Here is a 14,320-nt window from a genome sequence, read left to right as displayed (position 1 = left end):
TCAATATATATATATTGTAATATATTAACACAATATATTATTCTATATATCTTCAATATATTTTGTAGATATGAATAAATATGTTTTTCATGTTGATTATTAATCAGTATCACTTGGTGTAGCCAACAGCAAGATTTCCTTTATTAAATCTTTTCAATTAACCAGTAAATCAGAAAACAAAATAATGCAATATATTGACAGTTAATATATGGGGAAATATATTTTCTTTGCGTAAGGGTAGCTACAGTACAGTACAGGTTGATTAAACGGTTCGCTCGTCACGCAAGGTATCACATGACATGAAAGGGAGCAAGGTCATTGGACAGACAAATTACAAATTAATTTAGGTTGCTTGGTTACTTTGAAGACTGTGTGAACCGGTGCCATTCTTTTAACCTGTTAAGCCCTGAGCCTGTTTTTCAGGTCTCAGGCTCGAAAATGACATTCCCAGAACAAATGACCATATCTTCCCTTCTAAAAGGGTTAAATTAATAATCTTTTTTCTCAAAGTAATGATAAACCTGTGAGTTGGATGTAGAAAAGTCAGAATCAATATAGATGTTTTTTATTTTTGTCCTGCACGATGTACGCTGCGAGAAGTTTATCTCTGCTCTGAGACTCTAACATTCCTGCTCCTCTCCTCATCCATCATCCATTACAGTACCATGTTACTTTGTATGGAGTTACCCCCAACACTGTATATTACTCCTCAAGCTTTAGACATTGCCTGCTGACCGTTACCTCAGAGTCCTGGACTTGTGCTGCAGCTGATCCTGCTCCATCCCAGCAGCTCATGGTTTCACTGCCGACAACAGAGACCGTTACCTAGGCTGTGTTCTTCCCTTTCCTCATGGTTTTGTGTGGGAACAGAACACATGTGAAACACTTTGTCCTCTCAGCAAGCAGATCAGAGAACAGCGCTGCAGAAGCTCAGTGTCAGGAGGCTGTTTGAGAGGAACCTGATCCACGTGCACTTCAGGCAGTTTGGAAAGACAGCAGTCCAAGGGTGTGTGTGTGTGTGTGTGTGTGTGTGTGTGTGTGTGTGTGTGTGTGTGTGTGTGTGTGTGTGTGTGTGCTGAGAATGTAGTGCTACACACAGAGAGCTTCTCTCACACTCCTACCCATGGTTTTACCTTCTGAACCTTTTGAAAGTGAGAGTAAGGGAATCTGCAGCTTTCAGAAATGTTTAGAACATATTCGATGCCACCTGAAATCTCAGTCAGAAAATGCTCTGGTATAGTGGTTACAAATAAATGAAATATTTTAACAGATTTTTCTTTGAGTCAATGTAACCTTTGAAAGAGTACATGATACTCTGAATACTTGCACATTTTAAAGTGGACCTATCATGCTATATTTGAATAATATAGTGTAGGACCATCCCTATATAAGGCATATTTATACTTGAAATTGTTTAGCTCTGTTTTTGCAAGGGCTGATTCTGTGAGAACAGCATCATCTACAGACCTGGCATATGTACTACAGCGTCTCCAGCGCTTTCGAACGGCAATGGCCGTGGCTGTCTCCTCCTGATTGGTGGAGTTGGCCCAATAGCCGTAGCGCCACCGTCCTGACGTCAGGACAGTGTTCAAATCTGGATCAGTTTTTATCAGATCCGTTGCAGCCCCTTTTTTAGAGATTTGGGTATGGAGGAAAATAGAGAGGGTTGTGTTTTCTGACACTTGGTGAGTTTCTGGAACACCGGGGACACATATTCATGTATAAAAGACGTACAAAAGTGCATTTTGCATGATAGCTCCCCTTTAAATAACAAAAGGGTATCCAGCCTTACTTTGCCTGGAATGACCAGTAGCTGTAGTGTCCCGTCAATTATGTTAAATTGTGTCATGTTTGTGATTGTCATGTTCATGTTAGTTTAGTTTATGTTCCACTTCCTGTTTTATTTTGTACTCACCTTGTCTCATTCCAGGTCCCCTTACTTCCTGCCTTGGTTCTTTTTCCCGCCATCGTCAGTGTCTGCCCCGCCCCTGATTGTTTCCACCTGTGCCCACTTACCTCATGTATATATTGTCCTGTCTCCCCTTGTTAGTTGTCGGTTCGTCTTGTTCGTTGTCCCAAGAAGCCAGATCCAAGCCATCGCTTAAGAGATTCAGTGTTTTGCCTTTTTCCCTCCATGTGAGCGCTTTACTTTTGTCATTTTGTTATTTCCTCTGAAAGAGTGATTTTGTTTTTTCAAGTAAAGATTATTTTTCTTCAAACCTTTTTTGTCTCTGGGTTGTGCATTTGAGTCCTCTAAACTATTGAGTCAAGGTTCCTAACAGTAGCCTATGGTGGCTAACATTAGATTAACAGTTCAAGTATCTTGGAGTCATACTGGACTCGAACTTGACTTTTAAGAAACATATCAAGAAAGTATCCAATACCGTTAAATTCAACTTGCAACATTTTAAACAAATCAGACCTTTCTTAAGTGTCAATGCTGCAAAGTCATACCTCTACTGTATGATTCTATCCCACATTGAATACTGTTTTACAAACTGGTCGTTTGCTTGTGCCTCACACCTGAAACCCATAGAACAGCTGTGAGAGAGAGCTATCAAGGTGTTTGACAGAAAGCCATATTCATACCACCACTGTACCATCCTTGATAAACACCATTTCTTGAGTTTTGACAATTTAAAGTCTTTTAAAATTATGTGTTTTATTTATAAATGTTTACATGGACTGCCCCCCCCCCCCCCCTAGGGGAATTCATCCACAAAAAACACACTAGGTCTAGGTCAGAAACCAGAGGAGACTGAAGTCCACCATAGACGGACAACTTTTGGACAAAATGTCCTCTCCATTAAAGGCAGCTCATTGTGGGATAGCCTCCCAACTGAGATACAGGATTGTCCCACTCTCAATAGCTTCAAAGGTCAACTCAAAGAATGGTTGAGAAACAAATAGACGTGTAATCACCGCTAGATGCACTTTTATACAGGGGTATCTCCTCTTGCACTTTATGTAGCTCTTGTATCTTCTCCTGCACTTTATATGTCTTTGCTGCTACATTGTGCTGCCATGTGGTAAATGCTTATATGAGGGGCCGTACAGGCCGTAATTCATACTGGTCCTCTCACACACATACATTCTCCTTTTACATACATATATGTTCACTCTCACACACATACATTCTCCTTTTACATTCATACATTTTCACTCTCATATACGTATATATTTACACTCACACATTCATACATTTAGCTCTCATATTATCATATTTCAATGCACACATTCATACATTGTCACTCACATATTTATACATTTTTCCCTCACACATATATACAATTTGCTCCTGTGCACATTCATTCAATGTTTACATTTAATATTATAAATAATATATGCATGTATGAAGACAATATATGTATGCAAGAGAAGAATGCATGTATGTGTGAGAGAAAGTATAGTGGAAACGGAAGGCAGGTCATTATCGCGCTGTGATTGGCTCAGAAGGTCGAGCGGGGCGGGCTCATGTTCAGAACTTCTGTTTCAAATCAACATGATGGAGGGAGATGAATCCGTGTATCTACGGACCATTTGTTTTTCTTTATTCAACAAGTAAACAGAAGAGCGTCTGAGAGGCGTTTTTGCTTTTTGCTTTTGACCTTACTAAATGGTCTAATGGTCATTGGAGCGAGGGGCGGGGCAAAACTCATGGATGTGATTTCAAAACAAAAGCACTCGTTTGCTTGGAACTGTGATAATATTATAAACGAGGTGAATTTAGCGATCACAACGAAAACGGCCAAGACACACATTGAGCCCAGAAAATGAATGTTATTAAGGGCTGTAAATATAATAAATCTATGTCTAAAATGGACAACATTGTTAGGAGATTTAAACTATACAGCGATTCTGCACTGCGGTTGTTACCGTTTAACTGGTGTCACTGGGAAATGGTGATATTCTATAATGGTAGGAAGATGTGTCAGGGGCGTGTACTTTGAGGAGCCATTGTCGAATAACCAGGAAATACACATTTTGATCGCTTCTTCTGTCGTTTACATTCATCTTTTGGTATATTTGGCTGGATAGGAACACTTTGATGCACATTCAGTACCAGTGTGTGAGGTTGTGGTTGCGATGCCGATATCCGGACGCGTACAGCGAGGACTACAAAAAGACAAACGAGGTGACTGGGATGCCTGTTCAAAACATTGCGAGCTCAAATAAATCATTTAAACCAGTTATTTTTGCCAGACTTATTACTGAATATCGTTCTTAATGTGATACCAAGTCCATCTGAGACCTGTGTACACCTTCAGACAGCCTCCAAGTGAAGCACACGTAGTTTACTCACAGTTTGAAAGCAGCGTGGAGAAGTCTTCAGCTGTGGAGCTGTGATCCGCTCAGGTTAAATTGTGATATGACTTCTGTTCTGTGGCTATCTACCAGCGATCATGTTTAATATTAAAGACTACACACATGTATCCCTTATCAAAACGGTATTCTGCACTTTGCAGCACTTATCCAGATAAGATGTGACTGTTTACTCGTTTTGCAAAGATAGCAGCAGAAATGTCATTGCGGATATTTAGACTTTAAAATGCTGCTTGGTCATTAATTTTGGTCTCCGCAAACAAAATTATGAATCCTATTAAAAAATATAATTCAGTGTCCATCGACATGAAAATAACTAAAAACTTCATGCTGGACTCAAACCCGAGTCCCAACAGCAAAAATCCCTCGTCCTGCGCGTTGTGAGTGAGCCACGAATCATTGCGATATCTTTGTTCATCACAGCTGAATTTCACGCATTAACATTGTTAAAATATTCAGAAAAATGCCCAACCATCATTTATAATGTGAGCGAATTTATGCGAGCCTACATTATGTTGTGATAAGTGGTAATTTCACATATAAATGTATTCCAGTGCACACATTAAGTTATATAATATAAATATAAAATATGCAAATCAGGCCATGTGTTTTGTTATGTAGTAGCAGGTATAATCATCACCGACAGATGGAAAGACAACAATAACAAGGAATTAATATGAATATTACCAAGTTACACAGAAATAGATACAAAATATAAGTACACAGGTCTCAGATGGACTTGGTATCACATTAAGAACGATATTCATTAATAAGTCTGGCAAAAATAACTGGTTTAAATGATTTATTTGAGCTCGCAATGTTTTGAACAGGCATCCCAGTCACCTCGTTTGTCTTTTTGTAGTCCTCGCTGTACGCGTCCGGATATCGGCATCGCAACCACAACCTCACACACTGGTACTGAATGTGCATCAAAGTGTTCCTATCCAGCCAAATATACCAAAAGATGAATGTAAACGACAGAAGAAGCGATCAAAATGTGTATTTCCTGGTTATTCGACAATAATGGCTCCTCAAAGTACACGCCCCTGACACATGTTCGTACCGTTATAGAATATCACCAGTTCCCAGTGACACCAGTTAAACGGTAACACCGTCAGCCTCTCGCGTTTGTTTTTTCAAATCAGCAGCTCTTAATTTTTTTTCCTGCTATATTTGATGAGTGATACAAATATTTTTTTACCACAAATTCTTAATAAAACTGAGACTGTTGGACTCAGTACTAGGTGACCTAATTCACCTTGTTTCCCCTTGATTATTATCACCGTTCCAAGCAAACGAGTGCTTTTGTTTTGAAATCACATCCATGAGTTTTGCCCCGCCCCTCGCTCCAATGACCATTAGACCATTTAGTAAGGTCAAAAGCAAAAAGCAAAAACGCCTCTCAGACGCTCTTCCGTTTACTTGTTTAATAAAGAAAAACAAATGGTCCGTAGATACACGGATTCATCTCCCTCCATCATGTTGATTTGAAACAGAAGTTCTGAACATGAGCCCGCCCCGCTCGACCTTCTGAGCCAATCACAGCGCGATAATGACCTGCCTTCCGTTTCCACTATACTCCTTCCGTTTCCACTATACTTTCTCTCACACATACATGCATTCTTCTCTTGCATACATATATTGTCTTCAGTCATGCATATATTATTTAAAATATTAAATGTAAACATTGAATGAATGTGCACGGGAGCATAATGTATAAATGTGTGAGGGAAAAATGTATAAATGTGTGAGTGTAAATATATACGTATATGAGAGTGAAAATGTATGAATGTAAAAGGAGAATGTATGTGTGTGAGAGGACCAGTATGAATTACGGCCTGTACGGCCCCTCATATAAGCATTTACCACATGGCAGCACAATGTAGCAGCTACCACATATAAAGTGCAGGAGAAGATACAAGAGATACATAAAGTGCAGGAGAAGATACCCCTGTATAAAAGTGCATCTAGCGGTGATTACACGTCTGTTTGTTTCTCAACCATTCTTTGAGTTGACCTTTAAAACTATTGAGAGTGGGACAATCCTGTATCTCAGTTGGGAGGCTATTCCACAATGAGCTGCCTTTAACGGAGAGGACATTTTGTCCAAAAGTTGTCCGTCTATGGTGGACTTCAGTCTCCTCTGGTTTCTGACCTAGTGCAGCGTCCAGTGTGTTTTTTGTGGATGAATTCCCCTAAGGGAGGGGGAGCCAGTCCATGTAAACATTTATTAAAAAAGCACATACTTTTAAAAGACTTCAAATTGTCAAAACTCAAGAAATGGTGTTTCTCAAGGATGGTACAGTGGTGGTATGAATATGGCTTTCTGTCAAACACCTTGATAGCTCTCTCTCACAGCTGTTCTATGGGTTTCAGGTTGGTGGCACAAGCAAACGACCAGTTTGTAAAACAGTATTCAATGTGGGATAGAATCATACAGTGGAGGTATGACTTTGCAGCATTGAGAGTTAAGAAAGGTCTAATTTGTTTAAAATGTTGCAAGTTGAATTTAACGGTATTGGATACTTTCTTGATATGTTTCTTAAAAGTGAAGTTTGAGTCCAGTATGACTCATATACTTATATTTATTTTTGCTATCTTTATAAATGTCATGTTCTTATATGTTGTATGTGAGGGACTGCGGATGGAAATGAGCCCAAAGCTAAATCTGGCTCTGTTACGCTTGACACATTTGAATGGTTTAAGTGTTCATTACAGTGCATTGTCCCTGCTAAATAAACGATTAAATAAATAACATTGCTTTTTTTAACATGTGTTTCTGTTACAATGGATTTTTAAACATTAGAGACTTGCTATATATTCAAATGGTGTTATCACAACATTTTAAAAAGAAATGAAAAACAGCTGTATACAGCAGTAGACATGTTTGTAGTTCTATGTGACAGACCAGGACCCTGACATGGAAGCCATCATCCATGTGGTTACCCACACCTCACACAGGTGTTGAGGGTTATAGTACTCATTATACATTTGGTTGTAAGGAGTCATTTTTACCAATGAAAAAACTTGCCAGTGTGCAAAGCTTCACAGACATCAGTGACTCAACTAGACCTACAGTAAAGCTGGTGACAAAAAGGGTGTTAAAAACTGAAACATCAAATGAACAAATTGTCCTTATTGACTGTTGAGTAAAGTGTTCTAAGGCTATATTTTGTAACTTTAATAACTACTGATTTAAATCATCATTTAGGTTTTCTAACTGCAGGAACAGCAGTTGGAAGTTCTGGCTTCACTAAAGCTCTTCGATTTGTAAAACCTTAAAGACATAATCTCTGACGTTGAATCAACAAAACATTGATTCCACTCTCAGTGATTGACTGCTCCTTTAAATACAGACACCACCATCATCCACTGGACTACCATGTGACCTTATATCGTGGAAATAACGTCCTGCTCAACATCAAAGCAGAGAGTGATGAAAACCAAATACTGTTTTGATTCAAAACAATTTAGAGTCCTTTCAGAACTATTGGATCGGATATTCATTCAGTGAGCTGCATCTGGAAGATATCTATGAAGGAAACCCATTGCAAAGGGACAAATTGTAATTCATGTTTTTGTAGATCTGAAAAGGATCTCTTTAAGAACTTAATATAAGCTCATTCAAACTGCTTTTGGGAAAATTCAACTGATATATTTCCTTTTTGAAAGACATGTGTTACATTTGCATTTATTAACATTTTTGTGACTGTTCTTAAGAGAGGGTTGCCATTTAGGCCACATTTACACGAGAACGAAACTGCTTGTATCTGCATAGTTTCTCTTGCGTATAGCCCTATTATTTACACGAGGCCGTAACAAACGGACCCCACAAACGATAACGGGTCCCAAGGTGGATAGATTTGCAAATGAAACTCTCTGGGGGGTCAAACGAGTCCGTGTAATCGCCTCTATACGAATATTTCCTGAAAAAATAACGATAGCCCCGCCTCTCCCCGCCTCTGCTGCTCACTGCTGTAGCATGGCCAGTAGCTACTGTCAGTAGCTACTGCTAGTACTACTGAAAGTAGCTACTGTCAGTAGCTACTGTCAGTAGCTACTGCTAGTGCTACTGCTACTGACCATGCTACAGATGTTAGTACAAAATCTACAGCTCCTCTACCACAACCATCAGCAACAAGTGGACATGGAGAATTACATGAACTACATGTTGCTAAATCCACCGCGGGGCATAAACAGAAGGGTAGCCATGGCAACATTGCTGCGGGGCTGCTCCGGGGTCTTCTTCGCTGCTTTTGGTGTATTTTGGCGGAAGTTACAGCGCCACTTACAGTCCCGGCATATGTACTACAGCGTGTCCAGCGGTCTCGTTTGAACAGACACGTTAAATGAAACGAATGCATGTGAACGGAAGACTTTTTTGAAAGCGCATACTGTGCATAAACGCAAACGTTCCCTTGTAAAAGCAGCCTTAATATTTGGGAACTGGGTTACATTTCTAAACATTGGGATTACTAGCAGGATAACAGTGTTATTAAAACTAAAAAGATCATAGTGTTTGTTGTAAAGGATCAGATGTTCTCTCTTCTCTTAGAGCTGTACTGTTCTGTAGGATAATACTTTACGTGTGAATCTATATGCCTACTGCCTGAATCTGCTTTGTGGTTTTCACTTTCTTTGCTTCATTTGTTCAGTTTTTAATTCAGCAGGTGAACCTATATGTTCATTAGTGATGTGTCGGTCGCGAACGAGCCGGCTCAAAGAGCCGGCTCTTTTAAGTGAACGACGGGAGCCGGCTCGCGCCCGCGAACGAGCCGTTTTTTTTTGTTATTTTGTTGTTGTTAAGTAATACAAGACAGAATGATATGATGATCTCCGCGCTACAGCTGCTCCGTGCATGCATGCAGTGACATGTAATATCCAAGGATTAGAGACTGTTGGATGCTGCTGTTTTGAGCATTGCAATACATTTATTTTTATTATGTTTTTTTATGATTAGAGACGGTTGGATGCTGCTGTACTGAGCATTGCAATATATTTATTTTCACTATGTTATTTATTTATGATTATCCTTGGGCTCGGCAAAGATTTGATGTCAGCTGTTGCTGTCTTTTTTTCTATAGTTAATACTGAAATAGAGCCCTGCTGTTTAGTCAGGGCCTTTTCTTTAAATATAATTTTAAAATGTCGATAGAGTAGCCCATTTTTTAAAATGTCTATGCTTAAGTTTTTATCTCAATCTCAATCTTTATTTATTTATATAGCACATTTAAAACAACCTTCAGTTGACCAAAGTGCTGTACAGGCAATACATATTAAATAACACAATGGGAGTACAATAATAAAACAATAATTAAAAACATGATAAAAAGCACAATAACTAGAAAAATATTTTTTAAAAAACACATACAAATGTAAAAATGTAATGTTCAACTAGTATTAAAAGCCAGTGCAAAGAGGTGAGTTTTTAGCTGAGATTTAAAAAGTTCAATAGACTCAGCAGTCCGGATATGTACTGGGAGGCTGTTCCACAGTCTAGGAGCTGCAACACTGAAAGCCCTGTCACCTCGGGTTTTGTTATAGGTGTTGCTATCTGCTTTGTGTAGCGTGGTTCTACAAGCAAGTCTGTGCATTCATTGGGTGGTATCAGAGAGATACAAGGGTCTGTAAATGCAATGAAAACAATTGGCCACAGCAAATAATTGATATTAAACATGTCATTTTTACTTTTGAATACTTCCGTACAAAGGATGTATTGAATAATTTAAGTGATATGTGTACACATATAAATCATTAGTCAAAACAAGGCTACATTTGATTGAATTATAAAAGGTATAATATGTGGTAAACTGAAGAGCCGTTTGGGAGCCGAAAGAGCCGGCTCTTCTTGGTGAGCCGAGCCAAATGATCCGGCTCACCAAGAAGAGCCGGAATTCCCATCACTAATGTTCATACATTTTGTGTGAGACCTTAACTGTGTGTATTAAACTGAAACGGAGCATTTTCTGTAAGCGCAGATTTTATTTCTGCTTCTTTAATCTTTAGGATGTGCTCATGTGTTTCAGTGGCGGTGTATAGGCTGCTGAATATGCTTCATGAAAGGCAGGTCTTCATATCAATAAAATCATTATAAATATCTTGGTTTCTGCTTTTCTAAGATCACATTGTTCTGTTTGCTTACTCAATACACTTAAGTTTAAAACATCTTATTCATATTTGATATATTGAGGTATTCCAAAAGTAACGTAAAGTATTCACGATACAGTACATTTATATTTTGATACTCAGATTGGTTACTGATTACATCTTCTTACAGGTAACTAGTCATTGTAATTGAATACAGTTCACAGTAACCCTCAGAAGAACCCTGGATTTGAGTTAGCCGTCTCCTGACAGCAAACATTCATTTCAACAATGACTATGGTTCCAGAAGCTTCCCCATGTGGTTATCTTTAACGTTGAGGTTCACTGTGCAGTCTCTAAAGGCTGTCAATGTATTCCTCTGCTAAAGGATGCTCACCTCAGTTAAACACGTGTATATGTACCCACTAACTAGTTGGGATCACACACACACACACACACACACACACACACACACACACACACACACACACACACACACACACACACACACACACACACACACACACACACACACACACACACACACACACACACACACACACACACACACACACACACACACACACACACACACACACACACACACACACACACACACACACACACACACACACAGTCCTAATTGCGTGGCACAAGCTGGCACACCAGCAGGGTAATTGGCCTCTGAACACACTTGCTCCTCCGCAGCCCGGACACACGGAGCATGACTGAAGAGTCAGCTGGCACATGGACAGAGGGCCAGCCAAAGATCTCCCAGCAGGCACTGCAGTGTACAGCGACAGCGTGACAAAGCATTTAGCTGCAACACTGTCCTGGCATTAATACTAGTCTCTCTCTCTGTGTGTGTGTGTGTGTGTGTGTGTGTGTGTGTGTGTGTGTGTGTGTGTGTGTGTGTGTGTGTGTGTGTGTGTGTGTGTGTGCGCGCGCGCGTGCGCTGTCTGGCCAGATGATGTGTCCCTCCGTCGGGGTGTTTCTTCGGGAGATCAAATCCACCGATCTCTGCAGAACACATTATCAGAGCATTGTTGCTGCACAGACAGAGAGGGAGGGGTGCCTGTTGAATGGGGAAATATATCCACAATAAGGTCTTTCCCCTGTGGCAGCAGACGAAACAAGCAGCAGGAGGGAAAAATCATCTGTTCCTCTGCTGCGGGCCAACTTTCTACTAGACCTGTGCAAATATGACAAAAATAAAGTGAGTCTGTGAAAGCTGCAGAGGGGGGGGGAGTCTAACTGTGCAGCCGAGCAAACAGTGTCTCACTGCTGCTGTGCTGATTGTTCTGTGGTTTTTCCATGCAAATGGACCTCTTTACAAAAACAGTCCAATTTAAAAAAGATCAGTGCTTAAAGCCACACGCATTTACAGTGAAATATTCTTGTCTTCAGAGGGTTGGTGGCAACTTTAAGAGCCATTTAGGTGTAGTATTATTTATGGTAAATGTTTATGTTTCCAAGAAAGTAGCATTTTCTTTGAATTTTATTTAAATGATTTTAATAATCGTGAGCTACAATAATTCTGTTTTTGTATAGTTTTGTATATCTCCACATTTCTGGACTGCCCAAAGGTTTATGTTTATTATTTTCTATGACCTAGTTTCATGCCGTAAAGCAGCCTCCAGTGAGCAGGTCCAAGAGTGTAAAATGGCACTGAGCCAGTGAGGCAATGGAAGTCTGCAAGCATGGAACACATGCTTGACCACACGCCTTATTTGACTAGATCCATTTAAAGGTGTCTTTGAGTCTGTAGTGGACCACCAAGAGACGTATGGTGGAAGCTGTGATTTACATGAATAAACCCTCAAGACGTACCTGTGACTCCATGCTCTTCACTAAAGGTATTTGGACGCTTTGGAACGTGAGTCAGAGCTCGAATTCGCTAGTGGACTATAGTGGCCTTAGAACTCAAACATTTGATAAACTGCCACTACACTAACTTTAATGTATTTATAAGGGGGTCGACCAAAACGTTTTATTTATTGGGATGCAGTGACAAAGATAATTGTGACGTGAAAATAAATGAATAACATGAGAATTAAATGAACATTTGGGTTATTATAAAACTAATTATTTATTCAAATCCAGGGCTTTCCCCTCTCTTTACTCTTTTTTCCTCTCTTCCTTCAGGTTTGGATGAATCCGTCCCTCTGGCTCAGAATGGCACCCTCACTTTGCCACCTGGATCATTGCAATTGGACAAAGAAAAGGACGCACTGTAAAATGTTATGTTTGTGTGAATCTGACCCGACTGGCAGATGGCTGCTGAAAATGATAGACAATTGATCAGCGGACATTGTGGCGCTTTCCAGGGCTTCACATTAGACTGATACATTGATTTTGAAGAAGAGAGGAGGATAGGAGGATAGACAAGATCAGCTCAATATCCACAAAATAACTCACACACATACAAAAAACATGAACACACACCATCTCATTCCCGAATGGATGTAAAACTGAACAAACTAAGTTTCTGAAACACATGCCTCTCTAGTTTTTGTTAAAGTGTAAAATCTCAGAACTGACGTTAAATTGACTTCTTTCTGCGGATTGATATGACTGCATATGGTCCTTTGATCATAGCATCCTCCTCCTTAGCAACGTCCTGCTAACAGAAGATAGCAGACCTAAGAATTTTCAAAATGACAAATCAGAATTAAACCTAGGCCGTTTAACAATATCTTTTAGAGATGAATGTCTGAAAAACATTTAATACATTTGACTTTTGGTTGTGTTAGTGGTTGCTGATTTCAGACTGGAGATTTTAGTAAGTCATATCTGCACTGTCATTGGTGATCAGGGCTGGAAGACCTGCATGCTGGTTAGCAAACAGCTGCATTACTTTTGTCACAATGTGTTAAGGCCCGGACACACCGGGCCGATTTCGGCCGTCGATAGATGTCTGGCCGTCGATGAGCGTCGTGTCGCCCTACTCAGATTGGTGTGTTCCGCACCATCGTGTCTTTTCGGCCGTGTCGACACCTTTTTGGCCGAAAACCTACTGATTCGTCGAATCGGTAGGTTTTCGGCCAAAAAGGTGTCGGTCAAATAAATCACTCTGATTGGCTGTTCAGCTAGCGAATCAGTGCATGAGAAGCGAAACGGAAGTGAGGGACCCAAACAAACGATTAAGAAGGCACACACAGACGGCTATTCTTTTTCATTTTCATCTCAGCTGGACGCAAGAATTTATTTTTCATCATAGCGATCTGGAATGAAGGAACCGAAGAACAACGCACACGCTATTTGTTGTTTGTTTATATCACGCAGTCTGTTCTTCTTCTCTCAGTTATCACGCAGTCTGTCTTCCGGTTGTTGCCTCTTTTGAATGACGAATACACACTACCGCCGCCTGCTGGTAAGGAGAGTTATTGCCACTCACGCATGCACAGTTCGTACGTGCTTCTTGGCCGTCGGCTGAAGTCTTTGCGGTGTGTTCCAGTGCGACTGTTGGCCAAGACGCAGAGACGTGAGGCGACACAACAGTCGTGTTCCGTCGGGACGTGTTCTTTGGTGTCAGTTTGGTGTGTCTGGGCCTTTAGGGACGGACAGGAAAAGGGGACACATCAAATCACCCGGAACACCCTGGTTCTAAAGCTGCATTCACATGATACACTGCTACATACAGCTGTTATCTGATTGGTTGCGAATCGAAAGGTCGGCAGAAACAAGGTCAAAGTTTAAATAATTTGAACTTTGAGTGCATCGTTCCTCAACAATTTCGAGCTCTCCATAGAAACCCAAAGGCAGCGCCAGCACGGATCCGTTTTACCGCGTATCATGAGAATGCAGCTTAACAGACGCCTGCTGTGGTTATTAAACTTTATGCAGCAGTATGTCCTCTGCCGTGAATGAGACATTTGGAATCACTGGTGGTCAAGTCCATATGAGAAAACAA

Source organism: Trematomus bernacchii, unplaced genomic scaffold (genome assembly GCF_902827165.1).
Source record: "Trematomus bernacchii unplaced genomic scaffold, fTreBer1.1, whole genome shotgun sequence".
NCBI classification, from domain to species: domain Eukaryota; kingdom Metazoa; phylum Chordata; class Actinopteri; order Perciformes; family Nototheniidae; genus Trematomus; species Trematomus bernacchii.
Note: the sequence above shows the minus strand (reverse complement) of the source record.